The following is a 22,753-nucleotide window of genomic DNA, read 5'->3' on the forward strand; positions in this document are numbered from 1 at the left end:
GGCCCTAAACTTGGGTCACAAGTTTATATAAACAACTTGGAAGAGAATGTACACTGCCTGTCTAGTAAGTTTGATACTAAAATAGGTTGTACTATAGAGAGTGAAATGAGATTATAGTTGGGGGTGGGAATCTGGATCAGTTGGGCAAGTGACCATAGACTGGTAAATGACTTTCAATTCAAATAAGTGCTGTGTTGCATTTTGGGAAGACAAACCAGGGTAGGACTTGCACAGTGAATGGTTGGACCCTGGAGGGGACAGAGGTATCCAGCAGTACAAGCAACATAGTTTGCTGAAAATGGCGTCACAGTTAGGCAGGCAACACACATCAAAGTTGCTGGTGAACGCAGCAGGCCAAGCAGCATCATTAGGAAGAGGTGCAGTCGACGTTTCAGGCCGAGGCCCTTCGTCAGGACTAACTGAAGGAAGAGTGAGTAAGGGATTTGAAAGTGGGAAGGGGAGGGGGAGATCCAAAATGATAGGAGAAGACAGGAGGGGGAGGGATGGTGCCAAGAGCTGGACAGGTGATTGGCAAAAGGGGATACGAGAGGATCATGGGACAGGAGGTCCGGGAAGAAAGACAAGGAGGGGGGGAACCCAGAGGATGGGCAAGAGGTATATTCAGAGGGACAGAGGGAGAAAAAGGAGAGTGAGAGAAAGAATGTGTGCATAAAAATGAGTAACAGATGGGGTACGAGGGGGAGGTGGGGCCTTAGCGGAAGTTAGAGAAGTCGATGTTCATGCCATCAGGTTGGAGGCTACCCAGACGGAATATAAGGTGTTGTTCCTCCAACCTGAGTGTGGCTTCATCTTTACAGTAGAGGAGGCCGTGGATAGACATGTCAGAATGGGAATGGGATGTGGAATTAAAATGTGTGGCCACTGGGAGATCCTGCTTTCTCTGGCGGACAGAGCGTAGATGTTCAGCAAAGCGGTCTCCCAGTCTGCGTCGGGTCTCGCCAATATATAAAAGGCCACATCGGGAGCACCGGACGCAGAATATCACCCCAGTCGACTCACAGGTGAAGTGTTGCCTCACCTGGAAGGACTGTTTGGGGCCCTGAATGGTGGTAAGGGAGGAAGTGTAAGGGCATGTGTAGCACTTGTTCCACTTACACGGATAAGTGCCAGGAGGGAGATCAGTGGGGAGGGATGGGGGGGACGAATGGACAAGGGAGTTGTGTAGGGAGCGATCCCTGCGGAATGCAGAGAGATGGGGGGAGGGAAAGATGTGCTTAGTGGTGGGATCCCGTTGGAGGTGGCGGAAGTTACGGAGAATAATATGTTGGACCCGGAGGCTGGTGGGGTGGTAGGTGAGGACCAGGGGAACCCTATTCCTAGTGGGGTGGCGGGAGGATGGAGTGAGAGCAGATGTACGTGAAATGGGGGAGATGCGTTTAAGAGCAGAGTTGATAGTGGAGGAAGGGAAGCCCCTTTCTTTAAAAAAGGAAGACATCTCCCTTGTCCTGGAATGAAAAGCCTCATCCTGAGAGCAGATGCGGCGGAGACGGAGGAATTGCGAGAAGGAGATGGCGTCTTTGCAAGAGACAGGGTGAGAAGAGGAATAGTCCAGACAGCTGTGAGAGTCAGTAGGCTTATAGTAGACATCAGTGGATAAGCTGTCTCCAGAGACAGAGACAGAAAGATCTAGAAAGGGGAGGGAGGTGTTGGAAATGGACCAGGTAAACTTGAGGGCAGGGTGAAAGTTGGAGGCAAAGTTAATAAAGTCAACGAGTTCTGCATGCGTGCAGGAAGCAGCGCCAATGCAGTCGTTGATGTAGCGAAGGAAAAGTGGGGGACAGATACCAGAATAGGCACGGAACATAGATTGTTCCACAAATCCAACAAAAAGGCAGGCATAGCTAGGACCCATACGGGTGCCCATAGCTACATCTTTAGTTTGGAGGAAGTGGGAGGAGCCAAAGGAGAAATTATTAAGAGTAAGGACTAATTCCGCTAGACGGAGCAGAGTGGTGGTAGAGGGGAACTGATTAGGTGTGGAATCCAAAAATAAGCGTAGAGCTTTGAGACCTTCCTGATGGGGGATGGAAGTATATAAGGACTGGACATCCATGGTGAAAATAAAGCGGTGGGGGCCAGGGAACTTAAAATCATCGAAAAGTTTAAGAGCGTGAGAAGTGTCACGAACATAGGTCAGAAGGGATTGAACAAGGGGTGATAAAACAGTGTCGAGGTATGCAGAAACGAGTTCGGTGGGGCAGGAGCAAGCTGAGACAATAGGTCGGCCAGGACAGGCAGGTTTGTGGATCCTGGGTAGGAGGTAGAAACAGGAAGTGCGGGGTGTGGGAACTATAAGGTTGGTAGCAGTGGATGGGAGATCCCCTGAGCGGATAAAGTCGGTGATGGTGTGGGAGATAATGGCCTGGTGCTCCTTAGTGGGGTCACGATCAAGGGGTAAATAAGAGGAGGTATCCGCGAGTTGTCACTGTGCCTCGGCAAGGTAGAGGTCAGTACGCCAGACTACAACAGCACCCCCCTTATCGGCGAGTTTAATAATAAGGTTAGGATTAGTGCAGAGGGAGTGGAGAGCAGAGCGTTCCGAAGGAGTGAGGCTGGAATGGGGACAAGGTGTGGTTGATGTCCCATCGGCAATTAGCGATAAAGAGATCCAGAGCAGGCAGAAGACCAGAGCGGGGTGTCCATGAAGAAGAGGAGGGTTGAAGATGGGATAAGGGGTCATCGGTGGGGGTGGAAGAGTCCTTGCCGAAGAAGTAGGCTCGGAGACGGAGACGGCGGAAGAAAAGTTCCGCATCGTGGCGAATACGGAACTCGCTGATGTGTGGGCGAAGGGGGACAAAGGTGAGGCCCTTACTGAGAACAAAGCGTTCTGCCTCCAACAGTTGAAGGTCGGAGGGGATGGTAAAGACCCGGCACGGATGAGAGCTGGGATCAGAGGGGGGAGGGGGGAGGCTGGGGGTGTCAATGGAGAGGGGAGGGTTGGGGTGAGAGGAAGATGGAGCCTCTAAGGGCCCAGGAGTTGACGGTGGGATCTGAGGAAGACGGCGCTGCGGAGTGGTGGTGGGGGAAGGGGAGACGGGAGTCACAACAGCAGCACTTGAAAACCCGGCCTGGAGTTCAAGGCTGGCGTCGCAGTTGGTGGTTGCGCAATCGCTGTGAAGGTGTCCATGGTCGTTGCTGGAGTCCGGGTTTTGAATATGCCCTGTTGGAGCCGCCGAGATCAGTGGCAGGGGCTGCAATCTGAAGTTCATGCCCGCTAGCGTCGGGGCCGGCAGGCTCTGGATTCCGTAGATGTAGGATCTTGCGATCTTTGCCTAACATGACAAAGTCAAAAAAACGGCGGTTGCAGGCGTGAATCTGACGGAGGATGAAATAACGGGTAGGACCATTACAGATGGCGAAGAAAGTGTCCCGAAGGTGTGGAAGTTAGACAGTGAGGTGAAGACGGTGTTTGGGATGCTGGCCTTCTCTCAGGGTATTGAGTACAGTATCTGGGACATTATGTTGTCACTGCACAAAATGTTCGCGAGTCTGGCAGTTGTGAGTATTGCTATAGGAATGACATTATTAAACTGGAAAGACTGCAGGATCGGGATCAGGGCAAGGTTCAACAGGCTAGGATTTTATTCCTCGGAATGTCGAAGATTTATGGGTGACCTATTGAGATGTATAAAATACTGATAGGGCGAAAACAGTCTTTTTCCCAGGAAAAGGGACTTTAAAACTAGAGGGGGTCATTTAAGGTGAAACGTTGGGCGGTGTGTGTATGGAATGAACTGCCACAGGAATTGGTTGAGACAAATACAATATCAGAATCAAACTTATTATCACTGACATATGATGTGACATTTATTACTTTGAGATGTCAAGACCATGCACAGACATAAAACCCATTTTAAAAATGTTAAATAATGCAAACAAAAAAATAACATGATAGTATTCATGAGTGTGGAAAAATCTGATGGAAGGGAGGAAGCTGTTCACAAATTGTTGTGTTTGGGTCTTCAGGCTCTGATACCTCCCCCTTGATAGTAACAATGAGAACAGGGCATGTCCCAAATAGTGAGGGTCCTTAATGATGGATGGCACCTTCTTGAAGAGGTCCTCAATGGTGGGCAAGGTTGTGCCCATGATGGTGCTGGTTATAACCCTCTGCAGCCTCTTACAATCCTGTGCATTGGAGGCTCCATAGCAGCTGTGATGTCACCAGTTCGAATGCTCTGCACCGTGCAATTACAGAAATTTGTAAGTCTTTGATGACATACTAAATCTCCTCAAACTGATAATGAAGTAGAACTGTTGGCATGCCTTCTGCACGGTTGTGTCAATGTGTTGGGCCTAGGATAGATCCTCGGAGACACTGACACCCAGGAACTTGAAGCCACCCACCCATTCCACTGCCAACCCCTATGAGGACTATTATGTCTTCCCCTAACTTTCTCTTCCTGAAATCCAAAATAAGTTGCTTGTCTCACTGACATTGAGTGGAAGGCTGTTGCTGAGACATCACTCGATCAGCTGATTAATCTTGCTCCTGTATGCCCTCCACCCCCTGTCGCCATTGAAGATTCTACCAACAACAGTGGTGTCATCAGCAAATTTATGGATGGTGCTTCAACATTTAAAAGACTTTTGGGTGAGTACAGCTTTAAAGGGAAATAGGCCAAAGCCTGGCAAACAGAACTAGCTTGGTGGGCAGGGCATTATAGTTGGCATTGACAAGTAGGGCTGAAGGGATTTCCATGCTATATTACTCTTTATGACTCTAAAATATACTGCTTTAGGACTTGGACTATGCAACAAGGAAAATTACTTTGGTGATGAGATTTAGCTTGTTAAGATGGCCACATAAAGCAGACAGTTATGTCCATCAGTCTTTGGAGTAGCATAATACATTACATAAAATAATCTAAACCCTGTTGGTGCTGATAGTGGCAGAATGACTGCTTCATAGGAGCATTATGTCTGACAGAATAATTACCCTTTCTTCCAGTCACTTCAATTACAGGGAGTATAAAGACCGAGTGCACATTTACATAAAGGTAATTTATTATAAAGAGTGCTTGAATTCATCATGAAGAGGCAACTGTCAACAAGCACAGTCATGCCTGCAATATGAACACTTGCCCAGATATACTTGGATTTCCAAGGCAACTGTCTTTGATTTATAGAACTTAATTAATTTAAAATATAATGCAACAAAATTTGTTTCAGGTGGACTTGATTAAGGCTCAAAATGTAATTGGATAGCAGCTACAAAGTCAATTCATAAAATTCATCCGTTCCAGGCTCCCAGCATTCCAAAAAAAATTACAAGTAAGGACCTGAAATTCATGTTGCCAAAAGGAAGCCTTAACTATTGAGATATCTGAGGAGATTTGGAGGTGCTGCTAAAAGATGACAATGTGGCTCTACGGATTGAAAAATTTAAGGAAGCTCATAATGTTAATTCTGGGTAACCCAACTGGAAAATATATATGAGAGGTTATTTTTGAAAACAGTCTCCTGATATGGGTGAAAATAGTTGGAGCACTGTCTTCATCATTTAAATCTGATGTGGCAATCCCAATTCAGAGACTTGAGCACAAAAAATCTGTGCTGAAGTGGAGGAATGCTGTACACTAGGAAACGCTTTGGATGAGAAATCAGAAGATTCCATCTGTTCTCTCAGGCTGATACATGAAGAGGAGAGACTACTTGATCATTATCCCATCAGAAATTTATGTGCAAAAAAAACCCACAACTGGCTGCTGCTTTTCTGCATTCTGAGATGTCCTGTAAAAGGCACTATACGAATGTATATTTCCCTTTGCCTTTGTAAAATCTCTGATGCACAGTTAGGTCGTCCTTTTCCAAATATTCAAAGGCAGCAATCCACATAAATCATTCCTTGCCAGAATGCCATTGTGTCATTCTTACATGACATGTAGCCTCACATCTTGAACTGCATAATAACCTTTACAACTCAATATGGGAAGGTGCATTAATCAAGTTGGCATGTCTGCCACCTTCCAAGATTACATTTTCAAGATGTTTCAACACTCCTGTTTTTCTTTATTATAATTATCTGCCATTCCTAGAAATCAGGTCGTACCCATATTGGCCTCATTTGTTAATCCAATGCTCCATGTAAGGAGTGAGATTCAAGATTCAAGATTGTTTAATCTCATTTCCAGTATACAAGAGTAAAGCTTGAAAAAGTCTCTATATAATTATCACCAATATATCACTTGTGGAACCAGAGGGCCACACCAGAACACACCGGACCACCGTTATACTAGGCGCCCTTACCGTGCCACCCCATGCCCACAATTTGGGAAGTGTGATCACCTGGCTGTACTTCTACTCTGCAGCACCAGCAGAGAGGACCAAAGAGTTATGGACAAAGGAGGCAGGGGAGTGCTTACAAGACAGCCTATGTTAGTGGACTGGGCGGTATTCAGAGATTCATCTTCAAGTCTGAGTGAATGTCACTGACTTCACAGAAACCTGTGTGGATGAGTGTGTGCCTATGAGAACATGCTGCTTATACCTGAATGAAAAGCCGGTAGATGAACCAGAAGTTTTGTAGTCTGCTGAGGGCTAGATCTGTGGCACTTAAGTCAGGTGTTCTAGGACTATACAAGGCCAGACACGACTTATGGTGGTCTATCCCAAGAGCGAAAGAACAATTCTGATTGAGGTTAGAGGCAGAATTGGATGCTTGTCAGCTCTGTCAGAGTTTGCAAGCCATCACTTCCTACAAAGCCAACCCAACATCATGAATGGCAGTGATACTCCAAGATGAGCTCAATGCCTTTTATGCACACTTTGAAAGGGAGAATAAAACTAGAGCTATGAGTATCCCTGTAACACTAAGATCTCTACCTCGGAGACTGATGTCAGAATGTCTTTCAAGAGGGTGAATCCTCGCAAGACGACAGGCCCTGATGGTATACTTGGTAAGGCTCTGAAACCTGTGCCAACTGACTGGCGGGTGTGTTCAAAGACATTTTCAATCTCTCATTGCTACAGTTGGAAGTTCCCACCTACTTCAAAAGGGCAAAAATCATACCAGCGCTCAAGAGCAGCAGGGTGAGTTGCCTTAATGGCTATCATCCAGTAGCACTCATATCTACAGTGATTAAATGCTTTGAGAGGTTGCTTATGGCCTGAAACAACTCCTGCCTCAGCAAGGACCTGTACCCACTGAAGTTTGCCTTTCGCCACAATAGGTCTACAGCTCTTCTAGTGGCCTTGGGTCACCTGGACCATATTAATACTTAAGTCAGACTGCTGTTTATTGACTACTTCTCAGCGTTTAACACAATCATTCCTACAGGACTGATCAAAGTGCCTTAAAACCTGGGCCTGTGTCCCTCTCTCTGCAACTGACCAGAGTCTGTGCGGATCAGAAATAACATCTCCACCTTGTCAACACCAATCAACACTGGCACAACTCAAGGCTGTGTGTTCTACTATTCTACTCTCTCAACACACATGACTGTGTGTCTAAGCTGAGCTCAAATGAAGTTTGCTGATGTTCGCAGAATTTCAGATGGTGATGAGAAGGCATACAGGAGCGACATATATCAGCTGGTTGAGTGGTGATGCAGCTACAACCTTGCACTCAACGTCAGTAAGACCAAAGAATTGATTACGAACTTCAGAAAGAGTAAGTTGAGGGAACACACACCAGTCCTCTTAGAGGGATCAAAAGTGAAAAGGTTAAGTAATTTCACATTCCTGGATGTCAACATCTATGGATCTATCCTGGCCTAATATATCGATGCAGTTACACACACACATATAAAAAAAATTCCACTTTAGCTGTTGCCCCAATTACTCAAAGTTTCATGGTGATAGTTTAAAAGGTATACTATGGTACTATAAAACTGTGTATTAATTCCTGATAGTTATGATGGAGGAACGCCGTTAGGCAGATGGATTTTAATTTGGTCTAGTAGGGTAATTTTTTTCGGCAAGTATCAAATCTTTTTGTGGCATATTGGCAAGGGTCTGAAATTTTTTAATCAATAAAACACAAAATTAATCAAAACTCACTGCTTTATGGATCAGTGTCCATTGGCCCAGATGGATGACATTACACAAGCGCACACACCTGGTGCTATTTAAAACTGTTTACTCTAAGCACGGTATAGTGTCAACAGCCACAGAAGAGCACATGACTGACTGACTGCCGCTAGTTAGAAACTGTTCAGCAACAATCTCCTGTCTCAGTTAAGTGGCATTGTGTCCCAAATAAATAAAGGGAATCCCGATTATTTTCTCAACTTATTTTTATTCCTTAAGAGTTGTCCCAAATAAGCAACTGTCCCAATTAACCGACGGCTCAATTAACAGGAATTTACTGTAGATATATTTTTGTACTGCACTGTACTACTACCATAAAACAACAAATTTCATGACATATGTCAGGCAAGTATGCCAAATGCCTTTTTCACTACCTTGTCTACTTTGAGGGAACTGAGTCCACCTAGGTCTCTGTTCTGTAGCATTCTACAAGGCCTCAGCATTTACTGCTTAGGCTGACATGCTTTAACTGACCAAAATACAACACCTTGTACTTGTCTGAGTTAAATTCCATAAACTGTAGATGAATTAGCTGGTTGATATGTTAATGAGAATAGTTAAGAGAGAGAAAGAGTATTAACAATGATTGTAAGGATTGTGAGATGAGGGAAATTGGAGGGGGAGAAGGGTTGTAGGAAACAACCAGCGTGTCAGGCCATGAAGTGAGAAAATTTGAGTCAATTTTGCAGGTGGATAACTCACATTAAGAGTGCCCAATTCTGATACAAACGGAGAAAACAAGTTATTCATAGTTGTTAACAATTCAATACTAAATCTGAAAGTGTAGAAGGGAAACTCAAAGAAACACATTGAAAAATATGAAGTTATGTGCTTTGGTAGGAAGGACAGAAAGCTACAATTCTTCTTTACCAATGTCTACTAGCTTCTTGTTCAAGTGGTTTATTAAGTATAAAAAGAGATCTATGGGTACAATGAACAACTGGAGAGGCAAATGATTTGCTACCATTTATTGCAAGGGGAGCAAAGGCAAGGTTGGAAAGTTCTTATGCCTGTTGCTTGAATTCTGAAGACAGCAGGTTATCTGACCTAGTTGTCCCTGATCAAATACAAATGACTATCCCAAGTAACATACAAGAGAAAATCTACAAAAGCTGGAAATCTGAGCAACACAGACAAAAGTAACATTGCACTTTCTTCTAAATTGTAAAAATGTCCTCCTATCTCTCTAATGGATATCAACAATCTCATCTCTTTTCCATGACCCAAACACATCTGACCTTGATCCCAATTCAACTCTCCAAATGACTCTCCTGTCATGACATCGGATCACTCCCATGTCTTGAGCCTCTGGGTGAAGGATTGAAAAGAACCCCCGACCTTTCCTCCAAATGTGGCCTCAATCCAAATGCCAAACGCCAGTTCACTCTCCTCAAACCCTTCTCCTCACATAGGCCAATGGACGTAACAACTACTTCCCTTCGTCTAGCTTTAATGGTGTAGCACATCTGATATTTTGGGCCTTGGGCCATGTTGAATTGATGCATAAGAACACCGGTAAATATTGAGACTGGGCTGCTGTTGTAGCAATTTGCTTTGCTCTGCTTTAAATGAATAGGATATCCTTGGACAATAATTCACCTTGTCAGATTACAGATTGCAATGGAATATAAACCTGCTGCATCTGAAGACATCCCCCATGGACACACATGACGAACAGTTGAGAATGTCACCACACCATTCATGTCCAAGGAAGATGAACACTCCACTATCACAGAAAGAACAATCTACTTCCACTGAATGACTCAACTTGCTAATATCTGTTTACTGAATGGCTTATTAAAAGCTTTTTTAACTCATGAGAGATGGTGATGTGCTTAAACCATAGATTTTCATTTGTCTTGATACCAGTCATAAATATTCTCTAGCTAACTAAAATACAATACAACTGATAAATGCGGCTTCAGCATAAGATTTCCCAAGACACATACATCATGTAAGAGTTTTTAGACAAAAATAATGGATGCAATTTTAAAACCGTCTAGGCAAGGCAAACAAGATGAAGGGTTTGAACTATGATGACATTTCTTCATTTTACCTGCTGACTGTGGTTCTTTGCGGGAAAGGGACCCGCTCCCGGGGTTTCACAACTGGCCGTTATTCAGCATGCCAAGGACTCAGCCTAAGAGTTTGGCTCGCCTTTGGAGGCCTAGGATCTCGGGGCTCTGGAGACGGGTGGATCGGTGACCCGGACCAGTGTGCCATGGGAGCTGGAATATCTTTGGCTCTGTGCCAAGAGACCTGAGATCTTTGGGCACAGAGCTTGAAAAAAGTGACGCAACGGACTTTTAGCATCGTAAACCAGCAAGTTGTTTGTTATGTCTCTCCTCTCGCTGTGAAACGGAGACATATCTTTCTCCATTATTAGGGGGCGAGAGAGAGAGAGAGAGAGAGAGCCTGTGGTACGTCGAACACCGGGTGAACAATGTAGTCTTTGGAGTAATGCAAGTCTGTGTCTTTGCTGTTGTGCTGTTGCTTTGCTCACGCTTGAGTGCCTGGTGGCGGGTGCCGATGCTTTTTTTCACTGGTAGAGGGAGGAGGGTTTATTGCTTGGGGCTGCTTACGCACGGGGAGGAGGGGAGCTGAGGGTGGGGGGACCTTAGGGTTCTGATATTTAAATGTCATTCAATTCCTTGGGGCACTCCTCTGTTTTTGTGGATGTTTGCAAAGAAAAAGCATTTCAGGATGTATATTCTATACATTTCTCTGACATTACCTATTGAAACCTTTGATCTAAACAAATGTAATAAAAACAGGTGATATGTGACAAATAATTCTGCACAATATGTGCCTGGTGAATTTGCCAAATGATCACAAGATAGATTGCTCTCTTGCTTTTTTGTTTGCTCATTCCTGACAATGAAAGGCTCAGTTCACACCCACAGAACTTGGCAAATCCTCAACATCAACATTGTTTGCTTTTAATAAATTTCTGAATAAAAGTCAAGGATGTGGGATAGAAAAAAACATTTATCAACACTAGTGCAAACTCATCTACAGCATATAGGTCCTCAAGTAGGGAAAGCTAGAACTTCATTCCCTGGAGCACAGGAGAATGAGGGAAGATTTGAAGAGGCATCCAAAATTACCAGGGACATAGGCAGGGTTAATACGATCAGGCATTTCCACAGAGGTTGATGGGACTAGAGCTAAAGATCATGGGTGAAAAATGAAATGTTTAAAAGGAACAGGAGGGGGGATTTCTTCACTCTGAGAGTGAAATGAGCTGCTGGCAGAAGCAGTGGGTGTGGGTTTGACTGCAGCATTTAAGAGAAGTTTGGATGTGTATATGGATGGGAGGGGTATGGAGGGCTATGGTGAGAGTGGGTTAAAGGAACCAGATAGAATAGTTGTTCAACAGGGACGAGATGGGCCAAGTGATCTGTTTCTGAGCTGTAGCACTCTATGATCCTATCACTATGACTCTAGAACAGAACTCAGAGTTTGATTTATGGAGCAAAATTAAGTATGAGGGTAATCTTGCAAGGAACATAAAATTGAATTGTAAAAGTTTCTGTATGTGAAATTTAGGTCGCTTACAGTCAGAGCTGAGTGAAATAATAGTGGGGAACTGGCAGAGTGTTTCTGACCAAGAAACGAACATTATCATGGAAATGCTGAGAAGCCATCAGTCTCATTACAAATACGAGGAGGAGAAGATGGCGGCGTGACGCAGCGCGCGCAGCCTCTCCGGTGAATGATATCTGTAATCTGTCAAGTAGGGGACTGTGCACAATTCTGATTTGATGGAGACGGACATGAGAGTACGGAGGAACATCTGGAAAACTTCTGAAATGCCCGCTTCGCTGCCGCTGCTACTGTGTGGTAACCAGAATCTCTGGAGCAGAAGGCCCCGAAATCCTCGGCTTTGCTTGTTTCGGCGGCCGGGGTGAGGTCAAAGGTGCTCGGCAGAGGATAGCGCTCAGGAGGCTGTATCAGAGGGGCTGGTTGGAGGCTCAAAGTTTTCGGGTGGATGGACTCAGTGTCGGCTGTGGTCGGCTGCTTCCAAGGCATCAGCAGTTGTCGGTGCCTGGAGGTTTATGGCAGGGAGTTTCTCCCTTTTGCCGCCTGCTGAAGATATAGGACCCGCTCTCGGGGTCTCAAGACTGACCGCTATTCAATATGCCAAGGACATGGCCTAGAAGACTACCACACCTTCAGGGTTCCGGGATTTCGTGGCTCTGGAGGCAGGTGGATTCGCAGTTGGTGCCTCCACAGAAAACTGGTGTGTCGTGGGAGACAGAAGATCGAAAGCAGTGAGCTGGCTGCTGGCTGTGTGCCCAGAGACCCGAGTTCTTTGGGCACAGAGCTCTGAAGAAGCGGCGCAACAGACTTTTACACCATAAATCAGCGAGTTGTTTTGTTATGTCTCCCCTCTCACTGTGAAACAGGGATACTTCTTTTTCCCTTATTACGGAGAGAGAGAGAGCCTGTGGTATGTTGAATTACTGGGTGAATGAGTAGTCTTTGGGGTACTGCAAGTCTGTGTCCTTATTGATGCTTTGCTGCTTGTTTGAGGGGGTGCCATTGCTTTTTTGCTGGTGGGGGAGGGGTATCGTTGTTTTGCTGCTGCTTACGTATGGGAGGGGGGAGTTGGGGGGACTTTGGGGTTCTAACATTTAACTGTCATTCATTCTTTGGGACACTCCTCTGTTTTCATGGATAGTTATGAAGAAAAAGAATTTCAGGATGTATATTGTATACATTTCTCTGACATTAAATGTACCTTTGAAACCTATTGATTTGTCACACGTATATCGAAACACCAAGTGAAACCTCCAAGCGGCAGGTCAGTTGTTCCTAGTAAATGATAATGATTCCCAGGAGATGGATGATGCAGGATTCACCAACATTGATATCATTGGATGTTTTTTTTTGGAGGTAAGTCGTGTGCTGTGAAATGGAACTGACTATTTGAAACTGTTAACTCAGATTAAGTGCAAATATCGGTAAAGCCACCCAATCATTAGGTGAGGTGTTGTCCCTCAATCATTTCATGTGCTCTGCTCAACTCCTATTGTCCTTATTTTCTACTCCACAACATCCGTTATCTAATTCCACTGATCTTACAATAGGTTAAAAGGTCAGCACAACATTGTGGACCAAAGGGCCAGTACTATGCCATTTTATGTTCCAATTACTGCTGACACCTCCAACAGGTTGGCACCACCATATACATCTCCTTTTTCAACATTCAAAGGTACCATTCCTTCACTCGTGCTGTGGTTCCCTCTTACACCCCACAATTACCCATTCATTCCCTTCCAATGACACCTTCACTTGTGATTATAGGATATCTCACAACTGACCTTTAACCTCCCTTCATCCTAGGATCCAAAATTCAATTCCTGTGATGCAACTACTGACATTTTTTTTGAAGTTAGTAGTTTAGAAGACCTTTGTTCGGTCTGCAAGCATAACCCCAAGCACCCAGTTGTGTCTAACTTTAATTTTATTTTTCTCCTACTCTGGCATCTGTTTTCTTAGCTTCCTTCTAGGAACTCAACATGAGCACCTGGTTGTGCACATAGCCTGGACTCAACAATAAGTTCAATATTTTCAAATAATTAGTGTTCCATCTTTTTCATTCCAGATTTCCAGCAATCCCTATAATTCTTTAGTTGCTTTTAAGATACTTATTTTGCATGCTCACTTCTTTTGCCTCTGAATCTCTCATACCTTCCATCTTGGACAGTTAGCATGACAATAGCCTATCATCAATAATGCTCAAATTTATTATTAAGGAAGTGGTAATAGGGCACATGGATTTATGAAAAGGACTACATATCTGAAATCCTTGATGCTGTAACCATTTCCAGAGAGAAAGTGGCTGATATATTCAGATGTTGATAAGGTACCACATAAGAATTAATCAAACAAAATTAGAACATTAGGTGTTGGCAATATACAGGTGTGGACTTAAGATGGGTTTGCAGACTGAAAATACATTAGAAATACAGGGTAATTTTCAGGCTGTTGTAGGAATTGATGCTGTGGGCCCCTGCTATTCACAATTCCTTTTCTGCAGGTTAACACTTTTCTGCAGGGATCTGGAAAAGGATGGACAATAATGACCATTCCCTTCTCAAATAGGCTGAAGCCAACTGCATATCCCCTATCAGTAATTGAGACAGATCTAAGAAGGAACCTCAGAATTTTATGATCTTTGTAGCACATTCCTGGACAAAGAGATGCACTTAAATTAAGTAAACAACAGGAATTCTGCAGATACTGGAAATTCAAGCAACACACATAAAAGTTGCTGGTGAACACAGCAGGCCAGGCAGCATCTCTAGGAAGAGGTGCAGTCGATGTTTCAGGCCGAGAGAAGGGTCTAGAGATGCTGCCTGGCCTGCTACATTCACCAGCAACTTTTATGTGTGGCACTTAAATTAATTGCTTCCTTTCTGTTGCTGCATCACAATGCTTTAAACCTTTCAGACAAAGTAAGATGTTAATTATAGTCTAAATGTAGCATTAGGGAAAAGCTTGAAGTAATGTCAATATATTTTTAGACCAATATATAATGAACATCATTCCACTGCTTACTTTTAACAAAACTATTTTGTATTTTGAATGTTAAATACAAAACAAAATTGGTTAAATATTTTAGAAATATCAGAAGCAGACTTGATGGTAGTATAGAGTAGATCAAAATTAATCTTTCCTCCCCTTCACCTAACTAAATTGATAATCTTGACTACATCAGTACAGGTGTCCCCTGCTTTTCGAATGTTCGCTTTATGAAACCTCACTGTTACGAAAGACCTACATTAGTTCCCTGTTTTCGCTAACAAAAGGTGTTTTCACTGTTATGAAGAAAGGCAGCACGCAGAAAAAGCAGCGTGCGCCCCGAGCAGCCGCTCTCCCCTGGATTCGGAACGGCATTCTCACCGACATTGCTTAAACACGTGCCTGTGAGCAGCCGTTAGCAAGATGAGTTCTAAGGTATCGGAAAAGCCTAAAAGAGCTTGTAAGGGTGTTACACTTAGTGTAAAACTAGACATAATTAAGCGTTTCGATCGTGGTGAATGAAGTAAGGACAAAGTGAGTTTGGCTTGTGGAAGCTGACGAAGAAGATGTTGAAGAGGTTTTGGCATCCCATGACCAAGAACTGATAAATGAAGAGCTGATGCAATTGGAAGAGGAAAGAATAACAATCGAAACCGAATTCAGTAGCAAAAGTGAAGTCGTCCAGGAACTGAACGTGAAGCAACTGAGTGAGATTTTCGCTGCAATGATAAAGTATGACTTTAATTTTGAAAGGGTACGTCGGTTTAGGGCATATTTGCAGGATGGTTTGAGTGCTTACAAAGAACTGTATGATAGAAAAATGCACGAGGCTCAGCAGTCAAGCAAGCTTTCCAGTCAGCCACAGCAGACGACGAACCTCGACTTTCGACATCGAGGCAGGCAGTCATAGAAGAAGATGACCTGCCTGCCCTAATGGAAACAGACGACGAGGTGACACCTCAGTGTCCCACCACCCCAACCCCCAGGCCACGGACAGATACCGATTCGCGGAGAACGCAGCGGTAGCCGGGAGGCACACAGCACATCTTTAAGAAAAAATCCGAAATAAACATGCTAATTAATTAGGTGCTGCCCGGCACTTAAATGTCAGCCCAGATCAGAGGCGATTGCCGATTGCGTCAGCTTTGATCTGGGCCGACATTTACGTGCCGGGCGGCACCTAATTAGCTTGTTTTTTCCGGTTTTTTTCTTAAAGATGTGCTGGGTGCCTCTTGGCTACTGCTGCACCCCTGCATGCTTCGCAGATCGGTACCACTGCACCACCTAAACTCCGACGACTCAGTCTAACACACCATCATCAGTGTGCTCGGCGTTGTCTTCCCGATTCCAGTAAGTGATACTACACTGTACATACATTATTTCTACTTTATATCGGCTGTGTATTTTTACGTATTATTTGATATGATTTGGCAGCTTCATTGCTTAAAGGTTACTGGAGAGAGTGTTTTCGCCAACAGCGCTTGCATGAGATTTTCTGCCGAGAGCGCTCACGTGAGATTTTCACTATGGAGAACAGTGTGGCAATGATTGTGGAAAAGTATTTCTACTTTATATAGGCTGTGTATTTATCATATCATTCCTGCTTTTATTGTATGCTACTGTTACTTTCGGTTTTATGTGTTATTTGGCATGATTTGGTAGGTTATTTTTGGGTCTGCAAATGCTCACAAAATTTTCCCATATAAATAAATGGTAATTGCTTCTTTGCTTTACAACATTCCGGCTTACGAACCGTTTCATAGGAACGCTCTACCTTTGGATGGCGGGGGAAACCTGTACTTCCAAAGATGTACTGACAAACAAGATCCCTTTTGTTAAAAATGCAACTAAAGGCGGTAACAGTTCCAGATTTGCAATTTTTGCTCAAGCTGCTGTGGACAGTCAGTCCATCCTGGGGACTAGCAGACATCTTCAAACAGGTGGCACCCATCATTATGGCCCCCCACCACCCACTTCTCATGCTGCTTTCAGAGGAGGAATACAGAAACCTGAAGACACACACTCAATGTTTGAGAAACAACTTCTTCTCCTCTATCATCAAATTTCTGAACGACAATGAACCCATGAACATTCCCTCATTATCCGTGCTCTCTTTTTGCGCTACTTATATTTTTAAATATATAATTCTTGTTGTAATTAATAGCATTGCACTGTATTTTAGCCACAAAACAACATATTTCAAGACATATATTAGTGATAATAAACCGATTCTGAGTCTTCCTTTACTCTGCTCCGAAATAAGTTATGAAAAATGTGACAGAGAAATTAATACTAATTATTTGACCCATTTACTTCTTAAGAAAACTACATTCTAACTTCCTCAATTGTTTTATTGAAGGTGAGATTAGTCTTTGCCAGAGGTGATAAATGAGTTGGCAGTTTATTTTGCCTTATGCCTAGTGACTATAAACCCATTTGACGCCTCTGATGAAAATGAATTCACCCACATCAAATTACATCTCAAAAGAATGTTCTTATACAAATGATATAAAATGAAACCACAGAACTTTGCAATGGTGGCATCGATATGCAAATGAAGATTGAAGGGAAAAGGCTGCTGTTACTTTCTTGTGATTTGGTGTTTTTATCTTTAAAAGGTCAGATTTTGTAATTCTCTAAATCATCTTCAACTTTTCAACTTTTCCAGTTTAAAAATGTTACACTGCTTCTTACCTTTGATAGCCTGCTATTAGGATTTTGCAATCACTGAGTCTCAGCAGGCGCAACATTGAGATCACCCTATCCAGACGCAACATGGGTTGGTGTAGCAACACTTCTGACCAAGGCCACAAGAGATTAGAGGAAGTTGTGAGTGCAGCCTAGTATATCATGTAAATCAGCCTTCCCACTCTCTACAACTTTTCGCCCTTCCTATCCTTGTTATTCTCTCTTTGCACTGCCTCTATTGGATAGAAGATACGAAACCTTGAGAACACATCCCAACAAGATCAAGGACAGCTTCTATCCCATTGTTATAAGATTCTTGAATGGATGTCTTCGAGGTTAACAATGAAATCAGGATCTTTCAATCTACCTTGTCATGGCCCTTACACATTATCACTATAAACTGCATTTTTCCCACTTTTTAAGAATCCTTATGTATTTATGTATGGAATGATCTGCTTGTATGGCATGGAAACAAAAGCTTTTCACTACATCTCCATGGATGTAACAATAATAAATCAATTACCAATAATTTGAACATCTCAGTAAGATTTTTCCTCACCCTCCCCTGCAGCCTTCAAAGCTTTTTTTAAAAACCCCATTTTTGAACAGCAGTGGCACTGAAAGATCTGCAGTTTGGTGGAACTCAGCACATCAGGCAGCTCACCAGTTCTCATGAAGGGTCTCGGCCCGAATCGTCAACTTGGGCAAAAAGGTAGATGAGCCGATTAGCAAGTTTTCAGATGACAGAAAAATTGGTGGAATTGCAGGTAATGGAAAGGATTATCAAAGGATACAGCAGGATAATGATCAGCTGCAGATATGGATAGAGAAATGACAGATGAGTTTAATCCAGGCAAGTGCGAGACGTTGCACCTTGGGAGGTCAAATGCAAGGGGAAAATATAGGGTACATACAAAATGATGGAGGAACTCATTAAGTCAGGCAGCATCTATGGAAGGCAATAAACTGGTGACGTTTCAGGCGAAGACCTTTCACCAGGTCCGAAAAGGAAGGGGAGAGAAGCCAGGTTAAGAAGGTGGGGGAGGGGGAATGAAGTAGATGGGTGCAAGAGGTGAAGCTACATTGAGCGAAGGTTGCTGGGGAGGTGAGCATCAGGAGAGACACTCTTCAGATCTGTTCCCAGTAATTAAATAAAGGTTTTACATTAGATGGATGGTCAACATCAGTTATCCATTCATTGTAGTCTCTTGTAGTGAGAGTACATTATTGCATCAGACATCACCTGAGAACTTGGTGTTTTGTGTATGGTGGGCAGAGGTGGGGGAGATAGTTTAGAGGTGTAGGATGAGTGTCATACACAAGTCAGCCTGCTACCAGGTTTGTAGAGAATCATATCAGATGTGGGACTACCCTGGAGAACAAGACTTCACACAATGGAGGTGGCAGACGAGAACTTCAGTGCACATTCTGGAGACAAGGGCTGATAAGCATGCACATTGGAGATGCTTTTGGTAAGGTCGATCTGTGTAAAAGCCAGTGAAAGAGGTGTAAGAGTATGACAAAGTGAGTCTCCAGCATTGCTTATAACTTCATGGGTTTGAAATTTAATCATTCTGGCTATTCCCATGACAATGCACGTGGAACTAATGCAAGAGATTTTGCAGATTCTGGAAATTCAGATCAACACACACAAAATGTTGGAGGAACTTAGCAAGTTAGTCATCTATGGAGAGTAATAAAGAGCCGATATCTCAGGCCAAGACCCTTCATCAGAACAGGAAAGGAAAAGGGAAGAGGCCAAAATAGGGAGCAGGGCAGAGAGGAAGGAGTCAAAGCTGGCAGGGTGGTGAAGTGAGAAGCTGGGGGTGATAGGTGGAAAAAGTAAAAGGCTGAAGGAAGGATCTGATAGGAGAGCAGAATGGACCATAGGAGAAAGGGAAGAAGAAGTGGCATTAGAGGGAGGTGATAGGCAGGTGAGGAGAAGAGAAGGGGTAAGGGAAGAGTCAGAATGGGGAACTAACATTTGGGTCTAACCATGGTTATGCTCTAATGACTAACGTCTCAGCTCCCAGTGCTACAAATGATAGAATCCTGTCAACTGAATCCTTAGTGCTGAAATGGAAATTTTCCCTTCTGTCAAGCAAGGAGAACTTGCTACCCTGTGACTTCAAACTGCTGCTATCAATATTATGAATTCTAGAGGTCAAATTTACAGTACTCCAGTAATCCTCCCATCAATGAATTACTCAGCTTGCTGATTGCCCTTCCTGGGAGAATGGTGGCAGTCTCACATTATATAAGGATGTGTCCTATATTTTTGGATGAAAGCAATTACCTTCCAGCACTGCTATTCACATACAGTGCTCAAGGTTTTCTTTCAGCCAGTTCATCAAGGTGGCTGTGACTCACGGCTAATGCGCAGGGACACCAACCAATTAGGAAGACAAGTGGTATGGTAACTTTTACTGTTGGTCATCCCGGCTCAACATTGCACATACACCATATTCACCGTTCATCCTTGTCCACTGCAAAGCAGTAACAACCACCAGTATAGTTCCACCAAAAGCCCACTGACATCTTCATGGACAACTTCAACACCTCACTCGTCCAGGCTGCTGTCCCAACATGCTTCAAATCAGAACTAAACGATTATCGATTAGCCAGTGGCACTGACACCAATCATCATGAAGTGCTTTGACTGGTTGGTAATGGCACATGTCAAAAACTCCATTCCTGCCACACTGGACATTCATCAATATGCTTATCGACAGAACTGCTCTAAGATGTTGCCTGGGTTTCATCTCCTAAGTTACAGAGAAAGGTTGAACAAGTTAGGTCTTTATTCTTTGGAGCGTAGAAGATTGAAGGGAGATTTGATAAAGGTGTTTAAAATTATGAGGGGTATTGATAGAGTTGACGTGGTTAGACTTTTTCCATTGAGAGTGGGGAAGATTCAAACAAGAGGGCCTGGGTTGAGAATTAGAGGACAAAAAGTTTAGGGGTAACATGAGGGGGAACTTCTTTACTCAGAGAGCGGTGGCTGTGTGGAACGAGCTTCCAGCAGAAGTGGTTGAGGCAGGTTCTATGTTGTCATTTAAAGTTAAATTGGATAGATATATGGACAGGAAAGGAATGGAGAGTTATGGGCTGAGTGCAGGTTGGTGGGACTAGGATAGAGTAAGAGTTCGGCACGGACTAGAAGGGCCAAGATGGCCTGTTTCCGTGCTGTAATTGTTATATGGTTATAAGATAGATGCCATAGCATCTGTCATACACCTGGCACCTAGAAAGCAAGAACGCTTACGTCAGAATGCTGTTTCTGGATTTCAGTTCTGCATTCAACACTATTGTCTCTCAGACTTTGGTGAACAAACTCTTGCTCCTCATTCTAAATACTCCACTGTGCAACTTCCTAATCATGAAGTGAGTAGAATTGGAGGCTAAGCACACAGCCTTGTTATGCACCTGTACTGATGGAGATTGTGGAGATGTTGCTGCTAATCCAAACTGACTGGGTCTGTAAGTGAGGAAATAGAGGATCTAGTTGCACAAGGGGGTATCAAGGCCTAAGCCTTGGAGTTTATTAATTAGCTTTGAGGGGATGAACACCGAGCTGTAGTCAATGAAGAGCATCCTGATGTAAGTGTCCTCGCTGTCCAGATGTTCCAAGGTTGAATGGAGAGGCAATGAAATGGCACCTGCTGTGTCAGTAGGGAAATTGAAGCAGATCCAAGTCGCTTCTCAGGCAGGAATTGATAAATTTTGTGGCCAGCCTCTCAAAGCACTTTATTAGCATGGATGTAAATACAGGTCCACAATCCCTTAACCGAAATCCTTGGGGCCAGTTGCATTTTGGAATTCAGAATTTTTCGGATTTCAGAATCCCTCCTTATTGGTTTCAGGACCCCCCCCGTGGATACCAAAAAACACGTGTGCTCACGTCCCTTTTTTAACCTGTCTCAGTGCGGTGGACTTTAGGACCCAGCAGTACTCCAGCCCTAAGCACATCCTCCCGTATACTTTAAATCATCTCTAGATTACTTATAATACCTAATACAATGTAAATGCTATGTAACTAGTTGTTATATTGTATTGCTTAGGGAATAATGACAAGAAAAAAAATTCAATAAAACATAAAAATGTACAGCTTCAAATGAACCGAATCAAACACATGGTAAATGACTTATTGGAATAAATGTAGAACGTCACTGTCACCATAAAACTTCAGTAACTTGTCTGTTTCTTTAAATCATATACAGTGGTAGTTCCAACACCATATTCTTCAGTCAGATGCCGCACAGACACACCATGATCAAGCTTCTGCAATAGCTCCACTTTCTGTGTTATTGATAATGATAGATGCTTCCCTCTCTTTTTCTCATTGTTACCCATAGGGGTATCTGCAGCTCTTTTTGACATTTTCACAGTGAAATTAAACACAAAGTCAACAGTGAACACAAAATATCAGCGAACAGCAAATGCACGTGTAACCAGTACGAGCGCTAAGCCACAACTGACGTCTGGCGGCCTCTGCTAGTGCTGCCACGTCACACCTGAGTGACGGCAGCTGTCAGCAAAAAAAACTTCGGTTTTCAGAGCTTTTTGGATTTCAGAATTTTGGATAAGGGATTGTGGACCTGTACTATTGGACAATAGTCACTGAGGCAGGTTACCATGTTCTATTTGTGCACCCGTATGACTGAAGCTTGCTTGAAGCAGGTGGGTACCACACACTGCTGAAGTGGAAGATTAAAGACATCATGAACAATCCAGCCAATTGAATAGTACAGGGCTTCAGTACTATGTTAGTTTCAGGTTATCAAATACAAAAGCAATTGGGTGGATCCCTGAATAGAGTGCCACGTTTTAAAACAAGGTCAATGCATATTGAATTGTTTTGTTTGTGGTAGTTTATACATTTACAAATAGAAAGAGTGATCATATTTTTGTAGCCAAATGTGATCATAATATCCACAGACTAACATTAACAGAGACAAGACCTTAATTTAGCATTAAAAAGATCAAGAATTCCTCTCACCAATTTTCAAACCTATTCAAAGGGCCCAAACTACAGATTTTCAATAAAACTAACATTTCCAAAGAAAACAATTTGTCATATGCCCGTTTAATTTTAAACTTCAAGAAAACACCAAATTGAATTTTAAAGTAAAAAACTATAAGGTTCAAAACACAAATATAATGATTCAATCATCATACAGCAGGAGCTTTCCCGGAATATACACAGGTGAACAATTTTCTTCAAACACAGGCTCTTTTGTTTTTGAATGAAATGTAGAAAACTGCAGATCGCTGGAAATCCAAAATAATCTCAGGAATTGTGAGAAACACTCAGATCAGTCAGCAACTGCAGATAAAAGAAGTTGATGAACTGCTAGCAATATGAATGCTCTTTTGAGATTAATAATTTTGCAGTATTCCTCTGTTTCTCCTGAGATTCCAACTCTTCAATTGCTGATTGATCTGGCATCAGGTTTCCCTCACCCCCATCTCCCTGATCCCA

General features: G+C 43.2%; 1 protein-coding gene across 4 annotated transcripts in view; it reads right to left on the reverse strand.

Annotated features, from left to right (window-relative positions):
* Positions 1-22,753, reverse strand: part of st3gal2 (ST3 beta-galactoside alpha-2,3-sialyltransferase 2) — a 307,587-nt gene that overhangs the window by 160,064 nt on the left and 124,770 nt on the right. Inside the window, exon 1 of one of the 4 annotated variants that reach the window (XM_072279280.1) lies at positions 17,278-17,336. The exons of the other annotated variants lie outside the window; for them this stretch is intronic. The gene's annotated coding sequence lies outside the window, so the exon portion shown is untranslated. Of the gene's footprint in view, positions 1-17,277; positions 17,337-22,753 lie in introns of those variants that run through there. 4 annotated transcript variants of the gene reach the window in all.

Source organism: Mobula birostris, chromosome 15, assembly GCF_030028105.1.
Source record: "Mobula birostris isolate sMobBir1 chromosome 15, sMobBir1.hap1, whole genome shotgun sequence".
In the NCBI taxonomy this organism is placed as follows: Eukaryota; Metazoa; Chordata; class Chondrichthyes; order Myliobatiformes; family Myliobatidae; genus Mobula; species Mobula birostris.